At 39.0% G+C, this 22,784-nt stretch overlaps 1 pseudogene; it reads right to left on the bottom strand.

Annotated features, from left to right (window-relative positions):
- Positions 1-2,026: 2,026 nt before the first annotated feature.
- Positions 2,027-2,969, bottom strand: LOC139035601 (large ribosomal subunit protein eL6 pseudogene; annotated as a pseudogene).
- Positions 2,970-22,784: the final 19,815 nt, after the last annotated feature.

Genomic DNA, 22,784 nt, shown 5'->3' with positions numbered 1-22,784 from the left:
TCAAAATAGAAACACCAGAGAGCATTTCCTCAGTGCACCAGTCAATTTTCTCAAAGTACAAGCACACTAAATTGCCTTTCCTTCTTTTCCTGCCCTTGAACTAGCTTTTTGTCTCTAGGGTCTTCTCTATAAGTCACCATCTTCCTGTCAAGCAGCAGGAACATAACCATTATATTACACGGTGGGTGGAGAAAGACAAGGATAAAAATTGGTATCTGAAGCATACTCAGATGCAATAACAAAATTAAAATTTGTGCCCTCCTCCCCAGCTTTATTGTTTTTTGGAATATATAAACATTCAAAAGAGACACTTTGGAAATTGTGTCTGAGGCAGTTTATAAACAAGCCAGTAGGGCAGTATTTCTTAGATTCTTTTAATGGATCTCCTTGATTGACTTAGGACAATTGTGCCTACTTAGAACACATATTTCTGTGCTCAACTCCAGAATCAAACCAAGGAAATTGGCGTTACTTTAAAAAAATATACCAAGTTATTTATTTTTGGCTGTGTTGGGTCTTTGTTGCTGCACGTGCTTTCTCTAGTTGCAGAGAGTAGGGGCTACTTTCTAGCTGTGGTGTGCAAGCTTCTCATTGTGGTTGCTTCTCTTGTTGAGGAGCACAGGCTCTATGGTGTGTGGGCTTTAGTAGTTGCAGGCTGTGGGCTTAGTTGCCCTGCAGCATAAGGGATCTTCCTGGACCAGGGATCAAAACAATGTCCCTTGCTTTGCAGGTGGATTCTTAACCACCTGACCACCAGAGAAGCTCCGAACTCTACATTTTTAACAAGCTTTCTCTGTGATCTGATGGATCATATGGCAAGCATTACCCTAGGATTGTGCTTTAAATATGCAAGACTCCTGTAATTGTAGTCAAAATCACACCTGGCTCCAGGTAAATCAGTTGAAACTCTCATTACTGGTGGATGCATTATGAGAAGAGGAGGGGGTTGGTATGGTGCTTAAACAGAACTAACTGGAAAAGATTCCCTTTATGATAGGGAGAAAGGAGGGCAGTCCATTTATGGTTTCAGTAGCATCATAGCACCATGTTCCTTCTCTGCCTGTGGAGAAAGAGAGCAAAAGCTACAACAAATGGATCACCTGTGGTCATGACCAAGCAAAGCATGACCTTCTGCTAAAAGATAAGCAATCCTTAATTAAGCTAAATCAAGAACATTTTGTTTTTACCCCCTAAAAGGATTCTATGTATATTGATGGCAATTTCCATCTAGCCAAACAGAGAAAACCAGGGTAAATAAAATAGAGGTTCTCAATGTTTTGTGTCTCCTGAACATATTTGAACACCTAGAATTTGGGGCACCATACTTGAAGGAAACGAGACACTTGGTAGGACCAAGATCCATGTCTCAGTGCCCTAAACTACCCCCCACCCGGTGACTATTCTCACCTGACTGGCTTCAGCTCTCCGCTAGCTTGTGAGGGGATCCCATGGCGCAGAGTTCTTTCTGGGCTCCTCTAGGGTTGGTGTGGCACCAGACCTATACCTCTTCCCCCTATACCTTGGTAGTCACTGTGTCACAGGACCCGTTCAACAAAATTACATCTGACAGACATCACCTCAATGCTATAAATACTCAGTAAAAGCCAAACCCCCCAAACACAACTCATTTAAAATATTGAAAGCCCAGTCTCTAAGAATGAAGTACTGATGGATGCTTTGATGAACTTTGAAAATATTATGCTGGTAAAAAAAAAAAAAGCCAGATACCAAAAGCCACATATTGTACGATTCCACTTACATAAAATGTTCAGAATAGGCAAATCAATAGAAACAGAAAGTAGATTAGTGGTTGCCAGGGGCTGGAGGAGCGGGGTGGGCAGGGAGCAACTGCTAATGGATATGAGGTTTCTTTTTGAGGTGGTGAAAATGTTCTAAAGTTAGCTAGTTGTAATGGTTGCATAACCTTGTGAATATACTAAAAAAAACCCCACTGAATTGTACACTCTGGTGAATTTTATGGTATGTGAATTGTATCTCAAGCTGTTCTTGAAAACTAAAATATTGAGAGACTTTTTTTTTTTTTTTTTAAATGGACAAGTTATTTAATTAGGTTCTTTGCAAGAAGTTCAGAATACTACTTTGTGAGGGTAAATTCCATTTGTGAGAGCAAACACAGAGCGGAGGTAGCCCTGGAGCTGAGGGACAGCTTTGATTCTTCGCAGAATTTGTGAGTCCACAGCTTTCTGATCAACCTTGCGCTGCTCTGTGATCTCGTATTTCTCTCTCTCTGTGTCGAAGATCTCACCCTCTTGGTGTCTCGGCTTACGCAGCTTCTTCTTCTTGAAGTAAGTGTCAGTGAGATGTTCTGGGATTTTCACACCACTGATATCGATTTTGGTGGAGGTGGCAATGACAAATTTCTGGTGTGTTCTACGCAGAGGAACTCGATTGAGGGATAGAGGCCCAGTCACAAGTAGCAAGCCACTGCCCAGCTGCTTCAGGAAAACGACCCTCTTGCCTCTGTGGCGCCCCGTGAGGATGATCAGAACGGTCCCAGGAGTGATGCTGGCACGCAGCTTCCTCACGTGCTTACTGAACGGTTTCTTGTCGTGACTCAACAGTTTCCGAGGCACATCTTCAGTAGGGTAATACCTAGGCATTTTGCGAAGTTTGACCACTCGGGTACCACCATTCTTGTCGCCACCAACTGGTTTTGTGACAGTAGCAAGGACCCGAACCTTCTTTTTCTTTTCGACCTTGGATTTAGCTGCTGAATACTTTCTCTTGTACAGGGCCTTCCTGGAGTACATGGCTGATCGGGAATATCTGCCAATTCCTCTGACCAGGACAGGGTTTCGGCTGCAGTGGGGCTTGCCCTTCTTAACTTTCTTCACCACTTTCACCTTTTTAGCCTTGTTGACAGCATCAGCCTTCTTCTTGGCTTCAGGTTTTTTCTCCTTAGTATCTGGCTTCTCAGCCTTTTCACCCGCCATCTTGCAAGATGGGAAAGAGCTATTGAGAGACTTTTATGAAAATTTTGGTACTCCAGTATGCTGAGATAGAGAAGTTAAAATTGAATTAAGCAATGACCAAGTGATAAACCATAAAATACTGGCGTTTCATTTAAATCCAGAGTTAAAATCTTAACCGTACAGTGGGTCTCTTTGATTATAACTAGCAGGTAGAATATGTGACTAACTTTTTTTAAAAAAAACTTTGTTTTCACATATACTATAAAATTTGAGTGTACTTTGATGCTAAACAAGACTAGACCTTTATGAGCCAGATTATAGTTCATAGTGATGATTAACATTAAATTAGAACTAGTGAGAAGGGTACCAAACAATATCACTGGTTTCAATTTCTTTTCAAAGTTGTTTCACAAGATGTATTTTATTCTCATTAGAGTTAGTATATATCATACTATTACTATATAGTATATAATATAATATATATTATATATAATACATTATATATATAATATACTATATTAGTATACATCATACTATTAAAGAAAGATCTAAAAAAAAAAGATTTACAGAAGAAAGTCTGCTTCAGTGGAAAGCTAAATTACTTGAACTATAGCACATGGTTGTGAGCCTGTGGTAGAATCAGGATCTGGAGAGAGGGTACCAGTACTAAGTGTCTTCAACTGTGTCTGACTCTGCAACCCCACAAAAGCCAGCCAGGCTTCTCCGTCCAAGGGGTCCTCCAGGCAAGAATACTGGGTTCGGTTGCCCTTTCCAACTTCAGAGGATCTTCCCGACCCAGGGATCGAACCCACGTCTGTATTGGCAGGCAGGCTCTTTATCACTAGCGTCACCTGGGAAGCCTGGAGAGAGGATAATAAATTCATTTGAAAGTTTAAACTGGTAAAACCAAGTTATGAGAGTATAGCATGTTATTTAATGTACAGTGCTTATAAATCTAGACTAATGCTTCTGCTTTGCAGTTTTTATTGGGTGCCCTTTTGAGAATACGAAAAAAAGACACATATACAGATGCCAACTTTATTCCCACAGAATTCTTAGGAGGATCACTCTGAAATCTATTCATGGACTCTTCATCCCATGCTGAGAATTCCACGCCCATATAAAGAATAGTTTATTCCATACTAATGTTTATTTTGGTCAGTTATAGCTATTGTCAGTAATTCTACATTTGCCAAGATGCTAAACTTTTTATTAGTGCACGCAACACAGTATATTGGGCAATAGACACCCACCCTAGCACCAACTCTGTCAGTTCCAAGGTTGGACTTTGATGATCATATCTGTCTGGGATATGACAACTATTTAGAGGAAGTGGGGTTGTGTAGGATTATAAAATGTTCAATCCCCACTTCCCGATGAAACAAGAAGCTCCCCTTAGTAAGTGGCCCATGAGGTTCTTTCTACTTATGCTTTAATGAGCAGCTCCATAAATAAACCTTCAAGTAGAATCTGAGACATTTTCCAAATATGTGTGCTTCAACCCTTCAGAGCACACCCAGCTGCAACATACTGCACAGATCCACAGAATTCAGGCAAACACCAAGTTTTGGTCTGAATTCTCCACAAAGAAGCCTCAATATTTTCACTTTGTTGACCATAAGTGATATATTTAGTTATCCAGAAGGGTAGTCAATCTGCTAGAAAAAATATCCTGAAGAAAATGAAACAGGCAATTATGTTGGGCAGACCCAGGGGCTAGTTGTGGATGGACCTTGTTTTAAAACAGATTCCTAACTCAGTCAAAAAGTCTCATGTCCATGTGTTTTCCTGGGGAGAAACTTCCAAGGCAGCGACGTGAAAACTAACAGACTTGATGAAGGGGTGGATAGCCATCTGGTTTGCTCACAAGCAGAGCTGCTCTTTTTATCAGAATTATTTTCAGATTTTCATATGGAGGTGGAGTTGGCCATCTTGAACACTAAATCAGTATTAACCCTCTCCTTAAACAACGCTATTGAAAATTCTCCTAATAAGGATACTAGGAAACTTTTCCTTTTTTCCTCTCTGAAATAGGGAACAGAGGCCTATTGAAATCCAGTAGCCAGTCTCAGATGGGGGCAGGGCATTCATCCGTGTGATTTCCCTTGGGACTCCTGAGGCCTGAGAAGAAGGAATCCCAGTGATTGGCTGTCTGAGGATACACTTCCCTTAGACTGAGCTTTCCATTCGCATGAAAATAAGTTAGGCTCTAATAAGGTGATTGTCAGTCTCATTAGAACTGACTTAGTTATGCTGAGGCCAGGGTCTCTTAGTTCTTCCCATCCACACCAGCTGAGGTAGGTGAAGGAGCGGTGTGGTCAACAAGTCAATAACAAACAACAACTTTGCCTGTTGCAGAGTTCAAGAGAGATCACAATGGCTTTGCTCCTGTGTTTTGTTGTTGTCGTTTTGTTTTTGCTTTAATCATGCAACACTTCCCTCACAGAATTTTGAATATTTAATATCCACTGAGACAGCTTGCCTGTAGGTTTCTACTGAGGGCAAAAAAGGGTGTTGGTGGTGGAAAGCTATGTTTATTTTTCTTGCCTTTTTTCCCCTGGGACTCTTCTATAGACACTCATTCTTATTTTGAGCCAAACGGAAGGACAGGTTTCTTTTCATTTCCTGCCTGATCAAAAAAACAAAGTTTTCATAGTCAGCTCCTGGCAGGCATGCCCTAGTATCTTGGGGAGGGCTGCTCAGGAGAAGCAATACTTTCTTGTGTGACAGGGAGAGCAAATTGAAAGTAGCAGCTACCAGCAATGGTCACAGACAGGCACCAGCATTTCCCCACCCTTCCATAAACAGGGCAAAGTCACAAGAGAAAGGCAAGGTCCAGGTTGCTGGAAATTTGACTTTGAAGAAAATCTGAAAAAGCATAAATTGCTATGTGTGAACTTCTCTTTTTCTATCTTCTTGATCTGTATTGGGCTGCATGTGATAAACTAGTCAAGTGGTTATCTTTTAAAGGGCTTCCTTTTAGTTTTCTGGTGGTTCAGAGTGAGACTTGTTGGTTAAGCATATATATTAAATTCTTATCCTTCCTGTCAGGTGAGTGCATGCGCCTCGGTTCTTTGTCTCGTCACAGCAAAGATTTGGAGTGATGGACCCCCTCGGCGGGTCACAGCTCTTGGGTCTTGGACAGACCGTGTTATGGCTCTTAGAGAAATCAGTGTTACAGCTCTGTTTTATTTCGAAGATAGCAGGAATATCCATCTTCGAGGCATGAGGGCACGTCGATCCAAAGACGTGAAGAGAAGAGCACCCCATCGTGCGGGAGAGAGCGAGCGAGCAAGAGCCCTTTGGCTCCTCTTTTTATATGCTTTTTATATACTTTTTATATGCTTTTTCTCCCCCCTGGGCCTGTCCTATGCAAGTTGGGCTTAGGCCGGAGCGCTGTTCTACCTGAGGTCCTCGCTCCGGTCCTCGGACCTTCCTTTGACCTTCCTCTGTTCTATTTTCGAGGGCTTTTCCCTTCCTTGTCTTTTAGCCACCACCATTTTGGACTCCTTTTCCCTATTCTAACTCCCTAACACTTCCTTTAAAAAGAGAATAATAGTAATGTAATTTTAAAGAAAATCTTCTACTTAAGAGGGCTGTGATCTTGGGCTCCAAAGTTAAATGAAGAAATAAAAAGCCTAAGTTAAAACTCTGGAATTAATTTGAACTAATGGCTTTGTATTAACCTCATTTAGCCACATAAAAGGTAAGTTTTTGTCTCCAAAATTACTTCCCAGAAAAAAGGAAGTCATCTTCAATACACATCCTATGAAACCATTTTCTGGTACTCCCTCAATATCTGAATTTGGAGCCACAAACTACTGTGAAGGGAAGATGCATCAGGGTGAAATGATCTAAGTTAATGTTTGTTTCAGAGGCTTATTGAGGTCGTCTACCAGAACTGGTTAAAAAAAGAGAGGAAAAGAAATTTATTACTGATCTAGTAACAATTCTTGAAGTTATTAGCCCTGAAATGCAAGTGTCAGATGTGTTTTTAAATAGACCTTTTAGAGAACACATAAAAATAATGAATTCAGTGAGTGTACTTTATGAAGACTATACATATGCACTTACAGGAAGTTCAAAAAATCACCAAGTGCTATGTACATGGGTGACACAACTGAGTGACTGAACTGACTTAGTATTATCTTTTCTGGTGACAGCATTGTATATGGATTCAAAGAGTGTCAGCAACATAGAAGGAACTGACACTTCTGTGTCTGGAAAACTGTTGAATTAGTCACAAAACAACACTAGTGAGGAACAATTTTGTTTTATGAAGTGACAGTGGACAAATATTAACATTAAATATCAATACATCATTTTATAAATATGATTTTAAATATGTATGCTTTACTAAGTAGTCAACAAAAGATTTTGAGAAGACATTGACTTATTTGTCCACAGCCCTAAAACTGGCCAGAAGAGAGTTTTCTTAAGTTTGTCATATATTTAGGCATATATGGGAGGTAGACAACTCATAGAGCTAAAAATCCTTATGAGAGTACGTGGTCTAAGAGGGACTTTCCCATTTCACTAATGAAGAAATTAAGCTATTAGCTCAAGGTCACAAAGTTAGTTGGGGACAGAGGGGTGTCAGAAGTGAGACTTGCCCTTTCCATTATGATTTATCACTCTCTCAGTGGGACCTTTCCTTTAGAAAACTACCAAACCCTGGCAAAAAGAGAAGAAAGATTAAGAAAAATTGTTTCAAGATCTCACTTTGTGGGAGAAACTTGTACTTGTGAGAAGCTGCTGCTCTCCCTGAGATGCATGTGCGTACACAAGTACACACACCCACCCAGAATCCTTTCATCCCAGCCAGGTGCTACAAGTTACTGACCTCCCTCTGTGAGGTTCAATCCAGGCAGGTTGGTATTGGCTTTAGTGGGAAATTTATAAAAACTCCATGCCCAAGGCAGTTGCCTGCTCCAGTGACATGTAGGGGTTGGTACCTTGGGAGTCCCAGGTATTATTAAATGCACTGGCCTTCCCCAACTCTGCGGACCAAAGAGTACCATTTCCTAAAGTCACTTGTGAGACAGTTCTACCACAGATAAAGGACAATGTCATAACCATAGCATTGGCCCCTTGAGCTAAAAAGTCTCTACAACCTGTAACTCACAGCACCTGTGTGCTAAAATTATTATAAGCAACATGGGGGAGAGTAAGCTCAAAGGAACATAAGATAGAATCACCCCCAAGTGGAAACCAGTCACTCCCTGGGGCTTGGGTGTGATTGGACTTTGACCAGATTAACTGTCAATATGGAAGTTCCAGATTGCGACTAACTTGAGATTTGTCAGAGGGGCTGACGGATTCATGGGCCCCTCACTAAAAGCTGTCCTCCTGCCAAGAACACCCTGTTGCCACCACTCAAGGGGTTGAGAGTGGGAAGTGGTCCAGAGGTTCAGGGTAAAGAATCAGCACTGGATAAATGGGAAAATGTCAGGCATCCTATAGGGTGAGAACACCTTCAGGGCGATGAGTGTAAGGGGGCATGAGCTGGGTCATTAAAGCAGCCTAGAATGAGGTGGGCATTTTGAGAGGTAGCAATCACTTCATGGCCAATAAATGGGGAAACAATGGAAACAGTGACAGACTTTATTTTCTTGGGCTCCAGAATCACTGCAGATGGTGACTGCTGCCATGAAATTAAAAGATGCTTGCTCCTTGGAAGAGAAGTTACGACCAACCTAGACAGCATAATAAAAAGCAGAGATATGACTTTGCCAACAAAGGTCTGTCGAGTCAAAGCTATGGTTTTTCCAGTAGTCATGTATTGATGTGAGAGCTGGACTATAAAGAAAGTTGAGTACTGAAGAACTGATGCTTCTGAACTGTGGTGGTAGAGAAGACTCTTGAGAGTGCCTTGGGCAGCAAGGAGATCCAACAAGTCCCTCCTAAAGGAAATCGGTCCTGAATATTCATTGGAAGGACTGATGGTGAAGCTGAAACTCCAATACTTTGGCCACCTGATGTGAAGAACTGACTCATTTGAAAAGACCCTGATGCTGGGAAAGATTGAAGGTGGGAGAAGAGGACAACAGAGGATGAGATGATAAGATAGCATCATCGACTCAATGGACAACTCCAGGAGTTGGTGATGGACAGGGAGGCCTGGCGTGTTGCAGTCCATGGGGTCGCAAAGAGTTGGACGTGACTGAGCAACTGAACTGAATCACGCTTGTTGACTTCAGATAGAACATCACAGAGGACATCACAGTCAGCCAGGATTTCAAGCATCAGGGAGGAGGTCAAATGGATGTTGTTTTAAGTCAAAACCACTCGTTCAACAATTAGCTGAACTCTAAACAGACGATTTTATCTTTTCTAGGACTTCTTTTAGCATGTTTCTCTTGCATAGGCCAGTTCTATCTGTTTGGAGAACTTTCTCTCTATTCTCAAATAAATTGTACATCTCATTGTGCCAGTTTCTAGAAATAACTTCTCTTTCCTCAATTCTGGTTCTCAAGGCACTAGCTTATATGACTGATGATCATTCTTGAAGTTAGCATTGCCAAAGCCTGTTTATATTCGAAACTAGATAACCTTTTATCAACAGAGAGAGGATTTTGAGGGAATATAAATTTGAAATTAGGCATCTCAGGGCAGTTACCCCAGTCAGTATCTCCTTCACTTTCCCATCTTTTCTCTGGTGGCTCTTCACATTCACAAACACAAATCACATTCAATTAAATGATCAACTTAATTCCTCCCTCCTACAAAACCATGAAAAGTTAAGCTTAAGCAAGAGCTTAAATTTGCTTAAGCAAAAGTTTAAGGTAAGTATTGTATTCATTGTGATTGAATGCGTTTCTAGTGTCTCTGGTTCCAGATTTATTTCAAGTGAAAAGGACTACCTGTTAATGTGGAGTGTACTTGATGAGAATTCCTAACACCTGAAATCTTACTCCAATCTTGACTCTGGATTTTTCAGTAAGTGGTTAAACTTGGTCTTCTCACCTTTTGTATTAAAAACACCTGTTATTGTCTTCTGTAAGTAAATAAGAAATATGGTATCTGTGACTCTGAAATACTTTTCTGATATTTCTTTAGGGCTGGGCAAATACAATGAAAACTGGTGGGAAATCTCAAAATCATTGCTAACAGCAATGAACGCACTTGTGCTGAAATTAACATCCATGGTGAGGAGCATGATGTGGAGATCAGGTGGTTTCTGTTCTGTTTATTTGTTTCCTTTTTACAGGCTAACTAGTTTGAATGTAAGTTACTGTGGTCTGTAGATATCTTTAGTTTTTTTTTTTTTTTTTAATAGGACTGCTAAAAAGTAAAGTGGGCATTATGGAGCATCCCCTGGAAGGTGGGGAGGTAGGCGGGGGGCGGGGCGGGGAGGGACTCAGCCAGGCCTCTTGGTGCCTCCATGAGACTCAGGGTGCTTGATTCTCAAGGATCAGAACTCAGAGAGAGGGAGTCACAGGTCAGAAGATGTTCAACTGAAATGTCCCTGAGTTAATGGTTCCCTATATGTTTCCTGTGTTTTCTGTGTAGCACCAGATGTCCCCAAAAGATTTGTACACAATGTTCATAGCAACATTATTCAGAATAGACCCAAACTGGAAACAACCCAAATGTTCCTCAACAGCTGAATGGATAAACAAATGGTGGTGTGGTTATGCAATAGAATACTACAGCAGCCGTAGAAAAGAAAGAGCTGCTTCCCTTAATCCAAGTAAACTGGAGACGTCAGAAATAGAACTTTTACATTCGTTTTCTATTGCTATACAACAAATTACCACAAACATCACAGCTAAAAACAATATCCACTTATTAACTCACAATTCTGTAGGTCAGAAGTCCAAGCACAGAATGACTGGCTTCTCTGTTGGAGTTTTAGAGGGTTGAAATCAAGGTATTGGCTGGACTGTGTTCTCTTCAGGAGGCTCTGGAGAAGGATTTTCTTCTGAGCTCATTTAGGTTGCTGACTGAATCCTGTTCCTTGTAGATGTAGGATGAGATCCCTGTTGACTTGCTGACTATCAGCCAGGTGCTAGTCATAGTTCATAGAGGTTTCTAGTGCTTCAAGTCTCTTTCTTTGGCTAGAACCCTGTCCTTTTTATGGGTTTGCCTGATTAGATCAGGCCAACTAAGGATAATCTCCATATATATATAAAATATCCATATGTATATATGAAAATTGTAGGCTGTTCATGAAATGTATACAAAACAAGCCCTTTGAACTTATTCCTTGCAAGTATTCTTTAAACGATTACTGGATTTTTGTTGTTGCTGTTGTTACTCAGTAATGCACCACACTTTTCTTCAGTATTTTGACCTCCTTCACCCATTTCTCCCACACCTGCCCCTACCTTTGGCAATCACCAATCTGTTCTCTTTATCTATAAAAGCCTTTATCTTTAAGGCTTTAAGAGAGGTAATATGATATTTGTCTTTCTCATCTGATTTATTACACTCAGGATAATGCCTTTGAGGGCCATCTATGACATAATTTCATTCTTTTTTTATGGCTGAGTAATAATTTTGCTATGTGTATGTGTGTGCGTGTGTATACATACATATACTTTTTCTTCTTTATCCATTCATACATTGCTGGACACTTGGGTTGTTTCTGTATCTTGGCTATCGTAAACAATGTTGCAATAAACATTTGCATATAGATGTCTTTTTTAGTTTTATCTTGTCTTCAGGTAAATACCTAGAAGTGGAATTGCTGGGTCATAAATTTGTGACTTTCATTACATCTGCAAATTTCTTCTTAGCAGCCCCTGGATTAGTATTTGATAGGATACCTGGGAGAAGATGTGTTTATATGAGGGGCTAGAAATCTTAAGAGTCACCTAAAACTCTGCCTCCCACAACTCTTAACCCCTTTCTCTGCTATGTCAAAACAGAGTATAAAAACAAAGCAAAACAACTACCAGAGAGGATTAGATCTGGCCCACTGAGTCCAGTACCCTCACTTTAGCTATGGCACAGACAGGTAGCACCAGGAGGGTTTGATTGCCAATAGTCCCAACCTTTGGTAAGAGAGAAAAAGTTTTATAAGAAGTAATATATATGTACATTTGACTGGGGAAATAGATGTGGAGACAATGGAAACAGTGACAGACTTTATTTTCTTGGGCTCCAAAATCACTGCAGATGGTGACTGCTGCCATGAAATTAAAAGACGCTTGCTCCTTGGAAGAAAAGCTATGACCAATCTAGACAGCATATTAAAAAGCAGAGACATTACTTTGCCAACAAAGGTCTGTCTAGTCAAAGCTATGGTTTTTCCAGTAGTCATATATGGATGTGAGAGTTGGACCATAAAGAAAACTGAGCACCGAAGGATTGATGCTTTTGAACTGCGATGTTGGAGAAGGCTTTTGAGAGCCCCTTGGATTACAAGGAGACCCAACCAGTCAATCCTAAAGGAAATCAGTCCTGAATATTCACTGGAATGACTGATGCTGAAGCTCCAATACTTTGGCCACCTGATGTGAAGAACTGACTCCTTGGAAAAAACCCTGATGTTGGGCAGGATTGAAGACAGTAGGAGAAGGGGATGACAGAGGATGAGATGGTTGGATGGCATCACCGATTCAATGGACAAGAGTTTAAGCAAGCTCCAGGAGTTGGTGATGGACAGGGAAGTCTGGTGTGCTGCAGTCCATGGGGTCGCAAAGAGTCAGACACGACTGAGCAACTGAACTGAACTGACTAGGGGATAAAAGGGACCATAATACTAAAAAGTGTTAATAATAAAAAAGATAATTTCCATTTGTCCTCCAATGAGCATGTGCTATTCTTGCAGTCAGATAAAAAAATGTTTTTTTTTTAAAGTATATAACCTTATAGCACAGTTTTTCTTAGTTACCCCTCATGGATTTATCACCCTTGATTATATTTTTTAAGCTGTTGATAAACACTTCTTTTTTCCTTTCATGAAGGTGATTCAGAAAAAAATGTTTACAAGCTGCATTTTAACATTTTTACATAAAACATTTTTATTATATAAAATGGATAATTGCATTGGCTTTACTTATCATACCTATTGTATTGAATGTAAGAATATCAATGAGAAAATTTGCACTCCTTTTTTTCTACTGAACTATTGAAGTTGGACACTTTTAAGAAGAGAAACAGAACTAAGTTTTTCATTTAACCCTCATTTGTAGAGCACTTTAGAATTTCTAAAATTCATATATATACTTTATCTCATTGCACTGAATGATCTCACTTGAACTTTAAACTCAGAGATGATATTTGCTCCCCTCCCCCTCGACCCCCAATAGAAGTGAGTTAGAGGCAGAGATGCGATTCGAGTTAATGCTAGTGGTGTGACATGGTCTTCCATCTCTACCTTTTCTCAGAGTAGAGTACAAGAATAAATACAACTAGATTATGTCTTTCTTGAATTGGGAAACCCAGGCAAAAAACCTTATAGCCTACAGACTCTTATTGTGGAAAACCATTCTTGATAAGGGCTGTATATGAGACAAATGAAAAACTTTCTTTTTTCTCCTATTAATTCTCATGTTGGAGATGCACTATTGAAAGGGTGCTAGAAAAGAGCAACCTAATTATAGTGTTCAATATATATGTTTGTTTTCAAATATGTACATATCAGTATTGGTAAAGAAGCACAATCTCTCTTTCTTGACTGCTGAAGCACCTCATTCCTTGGTTCTGGGTGCAGGGGTTAACTTATCCTGATTCCATTTTATACCAGTAATCCATGGTCAACTAAGCTAACCACATCTTCTTTGTCTATTTTGGTCACGATGTCAAGATCCTTAAAATTGCATGTTTTGGTTTGGGACTGTGCCTGGTGGTGAAATTCTATACAGTTTTATTTCTTTTGTTTGCAGATTGTTTATGGTCTTTTCTAGGAGAGGTGCTGGAGCTGAGTAGGGGAAGTTACATCAGATCCATGGTTTTCTTGATTAGATTATTATAGGATCCAAAATAACAGCCTTCTATGAAGTATAGCTAACTATTGGCAGATAGTAAGTTGTCTTTCTTCTCCAAACCCTTGAAAAGGGGACTGAAACCTTCAGTAACCTTTGCTGCCAGAAGGATCATATGGTAGAAATTAAGTTGTCCTTTAATTTACATAAATAATTAAGAGATGGCAATTGACTTTGTTCATAGATCAATTTAAGCCTATTAATATATGTAAACTCTGTACAGAAAAAGTACATCTGCCTTATGCATGTACTGTCAGCATCTTTCTCATTTCAAACTCCTGCAGGATTGGAGCAAACAGGATCAAAAGTAGATTGTGTGGAAATGCTTAAGATAATTGGTTTCCTGAAAAAAATTCCATTCACCACAGTTAAGCTCAAGGAAGTAGAAATTACTTTACCTTGCAATAGCTCATTCAATTAACTCTCCAATTATAGAAACCTCTAGAATGTGATTCCTAATTAAAGCAAGTGACTAATTCATTGCTGCTGATAGGGAAATGGTGAGGCTTCTTTTGCTTTTGACAGAAGTTTCAGGTATATGCAATGCTACCTGTATATGACTGTCCTAAGGAAAATTTCTGGACAAAGTAGTTATTATATCTAGTAACAAATGAAGTGACTTCTGATCTTGATTCTCTGCCAAAATCTCAAGGTAACTTTCCTTTTAGAAGTCTGAAGTTAGAACACTGATGGGAGATTGAATCAATAATCCTGTGTGAAGAAACACATCTTGAGTAAGTCCTACCCAAGCCTAGCAACATATATTTCGGCTACTCAGTTCTTAAGATCTAATTCAAGTTCCTCTTGTGAATGTAGCCTCTTTCAGAAGAATAGTTATTAACTAATATATATTATATTATTTTGTGATTGTTTTTATTAGCTATTAAGAATAAAGAACTTGCTGTCTCTGAAACTTTAAAATCTCACTTAAAATTGTTTCATTTAATCTTTGTCAATCCTGTGATATAGGTACTATAGCTATGTTCATTTAAAGATTAAACAACTGCTGTGAAAGTTTGATACCTTGTTCAAGGACACAAAGTTTATAAAAGGATGGTCTGGAACTTGAACCAAACTATCTATGACTTCAAAGCTGGAATGTCTTCACTTGCTGAATTAGTATCACCTCTTTTCAGGTATAGACTTTTTCAATAAAATCTTTCTTAAAAAATTACTTATTTCTTGAGTGATTACCTCTTTCAGTTCCTAGCAGGAAACAGGTGGAATACCCAAATCAGGATGATTCCAGGAGGGTTTATTTACAAGCAGACTGTTTATAAAGGTATGTGTTAAGGGTGAAGATAGAGTGTAGGGAAACCACAAGACATAGTGCAGCAATTTGAGGCTAGTAGCAGTGGATGAAGTGTTACTACACTTATATCTGAAAAGATGAGGGAAGGTAGCAGTTACTGACCAGAAAGCAAAGCTGGGTGGAGAAGATCACCTAGAAAGGCACCCTGAGCCAGCTGAAAGGACATGTCCAACCAAAGCTGCCTCCGAGAGGAATACACACCCTGATCTCATGCTCATCCCACTCTTTTATCTCCTGCCAAGGCTCTCTTTGGCCAAACCCAAGAAACCAGAGGTCATGGGAGTCTTGATGACGTGGTTTTTGTAGGCCAGCTGAGCAAGACAGAGCAGAATGGAGAAAAATGGAGAGAGGACCTGGAGAGACAGACAGAAGGTATCCAGTATAATGACACATAAGAAAAATGAACTGACAGTGATTACAAACTATTGGCCCTTTCTGTGAATATATATGTAACTTAGAAACACAATATTTCTTAGGATGTGAGGGAAGTAACTGCAAATTTGGCTTTTGGAGTGACTCTGGCTATTGCATGGTATAGAGCTTCACTTCAGGAAATTGTTTCTGTTACTGTTAGCAGTGGAGCTATGCTCCTAGAGCAAAAATCTGGTGAAGATCATAGCCCTAGATCACCTCCCAGATTAGGATTCCTTCTTACTCACCTTTGAAAAAGACAGCTTCCTTGAAAGGTCAGTAAGGAAACACTGGGTTACTCTCAGCATTTCCAGAGAAAAGACAGATATCTACACATTTAGACAGTTGTCAAAAGAGTTGATACAAAGGATTTCTCGGTACTTTTCAAAACAAAACAAACAAGAAAAAGAAGAAAATGAAAGAAAGAATATTAAACTGTGAACACTGTATGAAAGTGAGTGATGAGTCCTCACTGGATGAGGACTGGGTGGGAAGAGGGGATATACCAGTTCTGAGAGAGGAAGAAGAATAAAGAAAAAAATAAGGAGAAAACTTGTTAGTGCTTTTAGTTCAACATGGAAGATATTTGCCTGCCATATATTTATAAGACTCAGATATTTACAATTTTTCCTGCTACCAATTAGTCATATACAATTCTGCAAACATAAATAAATTGCACATGAGTTTCTTATAAGTGCAGTGTTCCAGTTTAAATGTTCCCTCCCCCATCTTCCACCTCTTTTGAATAATGTGAATTACCTCTTTGTTAAGTTACATTCTGATCTCTTATACAACTACCATCTTCAGCATCTTTTATCCCACATTCACCTTTTCTCTATTTAAAAGTTCATGACCACTTCCTTGATAGCTGTAATGCACCCACTCACTCTCCCCCTTTTAAAAACATTTAGCCTAGCATGTCTTGGCTTCTTCTCTACAAAGTATTCAGAAAGCATATGTTGCAGAATCTGCTCCTTCAACTGCTAATTCCTTTAGGGGAGGCTAATTGTTGGGCCCAGAAGTTCCACCACAAAGAAGAACAGTTTTGATAGGTATAATTCATAGTATATGGATGAGAACTTGGAAGTGAAGCAGTATATGATTCACCTTCACTGAACATCAAGTCTAAGCTAGGACCATAACCTGGAGTCTCAGGGATTATTATTACTGTTATCCATATTTTTCTTATATTTTTTTTCACCTAAAATGTGTAATTGATGATATTTTTTCACCTAAAATATGTAATTGATGATAACCTATTTATAGTTTCCTTATAGTAAACTCCTGTTTTTGCCAAATGCGTTCTCCATTTGCCATGCTTTCTCAGTTTCTCTCACTTGGAATTCCTTCATTCTCAGTGGCTTTCTAAATTCTATGGCATTAAGTTCTACTTGGTAAACCTCCCCTTGAATTCTAGACCAATAAGATTGTTTTCAGCTCTCAATGCCTGCAGCAATTAGCTTTATCAGTTCCTTTCAGTTAATCATATAGTACTGAATTAGCACTTCATCATATTTCTAAAGGCTTCCCTGGTGACTCTGAGGTTAAAGCGTCTGCCTCCAATGCGGGAGACCCGGGTTCAATCCCCGGGTTTGATCCCTGGGTTGGCAAGATCCCCTGGAGAAGGAAATGGCAAACCATTCCAGTATATTTAATTTGCTCATCTATCTGTGTTCTGTATTTTAACTTGGGTAAAATTTCCATTAGAGATAAGAATATCTTGTATCTATCTCTTACTCTCCTGAGTATATATTAGTGTTGAGAGAACATTGGCCAAATAAATTAATCAAGCGTGGTGGAAAGAGGAATGAAGGAGCTGTAGTCAGGTGGAATACACCAGTCATCTCCTCAAACTCCACTAAAATGACAGGAAAGAAGACAAAGGTTCAAATTCATCTGACAGAGAAAAGAGATGTAAAGTGCCAAAGAAATGTCATCAAACTTTGGAAGATGTTATAACTTAGTAAGGAAGGGAGGCCCCAAACTAAGTGCCTGCAGGAGGTAGGATAAAAGGAAACAAGTGGATCTGTGTGGACTAATTTGAGAAAAACTCTGGAATTAGAGGCACACTACTCTGGAAGTGGGTGTAGAAGGAGCTAAAAATTGGGGTCTATAAGAGAAGTATTAGATGCCCAGATACTCCTTGAATCATTTCCACTGTGACTACTCCATCTCCTCTGGCAGAAGTTTCAAATAAAACTAAAGAGGTTTAACCAGCAAGGCTTTGTGTTAGGGAACACAAGACATATGTGAGGATATGCAAGAGAAGCAGTATTAAAAAAGATTTATGCCAATTTACATTGTGAGGAGTGTGACCCTCCCCCAACCTCCTGTTCCAACATGATATGCAGAGTCCTAGCAGCCAGGCAGGAGATACAGGGGTTATTCTCCAGGAAATCTGGCCTAGGAAAAAAAGGCTTACAGGCTTTGACATTTGCTATATTAGATAACCATTCCTAATCATACTATAGCAAGGCCCACCAGTTATGAAACCCTACCAAGTGTATGAGTTACCCCAAATGCTTTTAATTAATTCTTAGGTGTCTTTCTTAAATATGAACAGAGAGTGAAGGATACCCAGATCCTGTTCATGTGGAATAAGAAACTAAACCCCAAAAACACTTTTTAAAAAAGGCAATGCAGCCTATTCCCAGCAGAAGAAAATTAAAAAAAAATTCCTAAATGCATCTCCTCAGAAAGATAAAAGAATAAACTACACTGTAAAATATATAAAGAACAAGGAAAATTGTTTGCAAATTAAAAATATGAGAGCCAAACTAAAAATATTTGGAATAAAAATTGGAAAGTAAAGCTAAAGAAATCTCCCAGAGGAAGAAATGAAAAATGAGAGGGAAAAGATAAATAGTTAGAAAATTCATCTAGGAGATTTAGCCTCAGCCAAAATAAATTTCACAAAGAGAGAATGGAGAAAATGAAGATGAAGGAATTATCAAAGAAATAATAGAAAAGAAATGTCCAGGACTGAAGACAGTAAATCTCTAGGTTGAAAGAGTCTACCAAGTGCCTAGAACAGTGAATGTAAAAAAAACCTACACCAAGCCTCATCACTGTGACATTTCTGAACCTCAGCTAAAGAAAAATCTAGAATTTCCAGTGAAGGCAAAAAAAAAAAAACAAAGCAAACCCACCACCACCACCAAGATCCTGCTACAATACCTCACAAATAATTGAGAATTAGAATAACATCAGTCTTCTCAATAGCAGCATCAGAAGCTAGAAAGCAATGGAGCAATCTTCAAAATTTTTGCATAAAAATTATTTCTACACTAGATTTCTTTATCAAATCAGACTGCCAGAGATATTTAATGGCCATGCATGCCATTTACCTCTCACGTAGCCTTTCTGAGCAATTTACTGGAAGATAAGTTCCATCAAAATGAGGGACTAAAACAACAACTAAAGAAAAAGACATGGAATTCTGAAAAGTGGACTCAATACAGAAGAAAAATAAGGGAATTTCCAGAATGATGGTGATATAACATCCCAGTATGACAACTGTACTTGACCTTTTTATGACCTGATACACATACATTATTTTTTATAAAATAGAATTTTAAATTCTAATTTTTAATCAAAATTTAAAAAAAAGAAAACAAGAGACATGGTAATAGGTATATAATAAAGTAGGAAAGAGGCCAGAGGGCTATTCTCATGGACAGCTGAAGGCAAACCATGAATCTTCTCTCCTCTCAGTGTGTTTTGACAAATCCAAGTACAGAAGTATATGCCAGTTCAGACTGAGAATGCTGCCCAGACCTCTGAGGCAAACTGCATCAAGGGCAGGACAGAAAAGGGAAGTCAATGGAATGGAAAGGTTCTTACCGAAAGCCTTATCAAGTTGCATATTTGGGCTTTGGCAGTAGGTAAGAGTGTGGGTTTAATGGCATGTCCGGGAAATGTGATAACAGTGCTGAATGCTGCTGTCCATCAGATTTCACGTGATGAATGTGTATAAGGATAATTGTTACCAACCAGAGTAAAAATTAGCCTCCTGCTTATTATTCAAGACTTGCTAAGTTCTCTAAACATCCCTGAACACAATGAACACCTACAATAATTTTTCATCTATGGATGTTGCTTTTCTAGCTTTCAAACTATTAAAATCCTACATTATTTCTGCTCAAGCTGAAATATTCCATCAGAGTAGATCAAGAGGATTACTGTCTTGAGATGGGAGTGCAATATGAATAACACATATGTGGTGTCATCTTTTCTACTTTTCATGTTTAAATGTATTATCTCACATTTTTCAGAACTTTTCTTAAGCAATTCTGGGACACGATAAGATAGTGTATATGTGTATATTTAAGTATGTATGTGTAAGCATGCCTGTGTGTGTTAAGTTGCTTCAATTGTATCCGACTCTTTGGGACCCTATGGACTGTAGCCTGTCAGGCTCCTATGTCCATGGGATTCTCCAGGCAAGAATGTTAGAGTGAATTGCCATGCCCTCCTCCGGAGGATCTTCCCAACCCAGGGATTGAACCCACATCTCCTGAGTCTCCTGCATTGCAGGTGGATTCTTTACCATCTGAGCCAACAGGGAAGTCCATGTATGTATATACAGATAAATATATATAATAGAGTCAATTTGGCTATTAATTTTTATTGTGTGATATTGGTGACCTACTTTTTAAAAAATATATATCTAGTCCTTTAAGAAAAACATTTTACAGTCACACAGGGCTTATTGGTATTGGATTCTTAATGAAGCATTTTATCAATAACTTGGGTGATAAACCAGAGTCAGAGGCTTTGAGTTCTCCGCTGTTATTGAGATGTTAAAAACTTGAACAAGCTTCTTTGTCCTTGCTATGCTTAAGGATGGAGTTAATAATATTTGTTTGCATCATATGGTAATTGTAAAAGATCAGTGATGAATGTGATAGCACTTCAAGTTCATGGGGAGAAAATTACAATTAAAATATTATAGTTTTGTGAACAAATTCTTTAAAAATTCCAAGTTTCATCCTCTCTCTTTTCTCTTGAACATCTGATTCACCTCAGGAAAAGAAGGGAAGCCTGAATTTATTGCTCACCAGTTACATGCCAGGCATTTGTGCTTAATTCACTATATACATTACAATCAAATATAACCAGATATCTTTTTCTTGGGTATTAACAGTGTTCCCTTGAGTGACAGGCCATTTGTCACTCCCCAACTGACTAGAGGTAAAATCCCTAACTGATTATCCTAAATATCTTCAATTGCAAAGTAGAATATACAAGGAAAAAAAAAGTATGGTTGGCACACTGGATGCTACACTTCGCTGATTTATTATCAATCTTTTAAAATAGGAACTTATTTTCCTTTTAGAGTGGAAATTTGTGCTAGAGAAGACAAGAAACATCTTCTGTTACATCTGATTGACCTGGCCTTGTATAAAAGCCACACTCAGCAGTTCTAATGGGAAAGGATGTGAAATCTAAGGTGTGGCAGGTCTGTTGAGTATCTGCTTTTTGATAGTGTGTTGATGGTCAAAAGCTTATTGATCTCCATCAAAGGAAATGAGTTAGCAGGCTTCAAGATGCTCTCTATGTTTAATGCTCTTTCACTATCACTCTGGCATGAACTCAAGAGTAGAGCTTAATAGGGCCACGTGCATCATCACTGTGGTTATTATTTTGAATGCACATTGGAATTTAAGTGACACTAAAAAGGCCCAATTTAGCAGTAGTGTGTTTGAATTCCTTGGAGATTAATTTTCTTGGTGAATATCAGGTAAATTAACTCACTTTTGAGATTCCAATTCTTTTAGAGACTCACATAATTAGCACCCAAATAGCTTGAAACAGTGAATGACTCTACCAATATGCAACCAATTTAACCCGTGAATCCTAATCTCCAGTGTCCACAAACACTAACTAAAAAACCAAACAAGGTTCAGACCTGCTTGATCTTGTCCCCGAATGAATATTCCTCCCCAAGGCACCACAGGAGCCAGATAGCTCTTTTCTCTAAGTAGATATTATAAGAGCAGATATTAACCTCACAGAAGAATTAGCATGTTAGAGATGGAGGGAGCCTTAGAGACTGGACATAGGATGAGGAGACCTGGGGATCAGCAGCGAATCAGGCAGTATTACTCATTGCTGGTTAGTAGTGCAGCCTGAGTGTCCTAAAACTTCCGAGTCAACTGATTTGTTGACTACACAAAATTAATCTTGTTGATATATATGTATTTTTTCCCTCATGAAAGAACATTAAAGGATATTTTATCAACTCTTATGCTTCTCCATGGGGAGAGAGGAAAAAGAAAAGGAGAATTCCCAAAGGTTTAGTCTACTGTTTTTTCCACTTGTCAATTTGTGACCTTTACATTTTAAACTATTTTTCATTGAAAGGAGTAATTAATATCTTCCCAGCCCCATCACAGAATGAAGCCTCAGAAGTCACATTTATACTATAAAACTCTGCCCCTTTGTATTTCCACTGACTTAATCAGAAAGAGAGAGTTCACCCATGTTGGAGCTATCTGGTTGTCTCCTAGGATTTGCAGTTGAGCTTTTGGTCAGAATCTGCTGATTGAGAGATGGTCTTTGATGCATGGAGAAGCCAAGAAAGTGCTTCTGCTGAGAGGCAACACGGAGGCAAAGCCTCAGAAAGGCAGAGATGAGAAACCATGGGGAGAAAGGGAAAAAACGAAAGGGAAAAGAGAGGGAAGATGGAGGAGGTGGGGAGGGACTAAGAGGAGGAGGCAGAAATAGAGAGGGAAAAGGGAATCAAATCACTGCCTTAATTCCTGAAAGTTTCCTGGTGTCTGATCCTAGTCCTTATAAAGCCTCATCTGCCTCCCCTGGGGTCCATAAGACAGTCTTATAATAATTCTCTCTCCCCTTTTAGTGAAAGTGGTTCAAATGGGCTTGTTATATGCAGCCAAAGAGATTTGTGCTTTAAGGTATTTGTTAAATCCCTATTAGACAGCTCAAGGTTACAGTTTTTGAGTGCCAAAATTTCAATGGAATGCCACTCTGAGGCTTTGGTCAACATTTGGGCTTCTAATAAATTACTACAGCTTTTCTTAGTAAAAGGGCATTAGATCTGCCCTCTTGATGTCAGTCTGGAAGTTTTATGATCAGAATCATCAACATTCAGCTTTAATGTGGTGTATCTCGTGAACAATCTGATTTGGCTTTTAGACTATTATCTTTTCACTCTTAGGATTAGTTAGT

This window comes from Odocoileus virginianus, chromosome 6 (assembly GCF_023699985.2).
Source record: "Odocoileus virginianus isolate 20LAN1187 ecotype Illinois chromosome 6, Ovbor_1.2, whole genome shotgun sequence".
NCBI lineage: Eukaryota > Metazoa > Chordata > Mammalia > Artiodactyla > Cervidae > Odocoileus > Odocoileus virginianus.
Note: the sequence above shows the minus strand (reverse complement) of the source record. Positions and strands in the feature narration are given on the sequence as shown.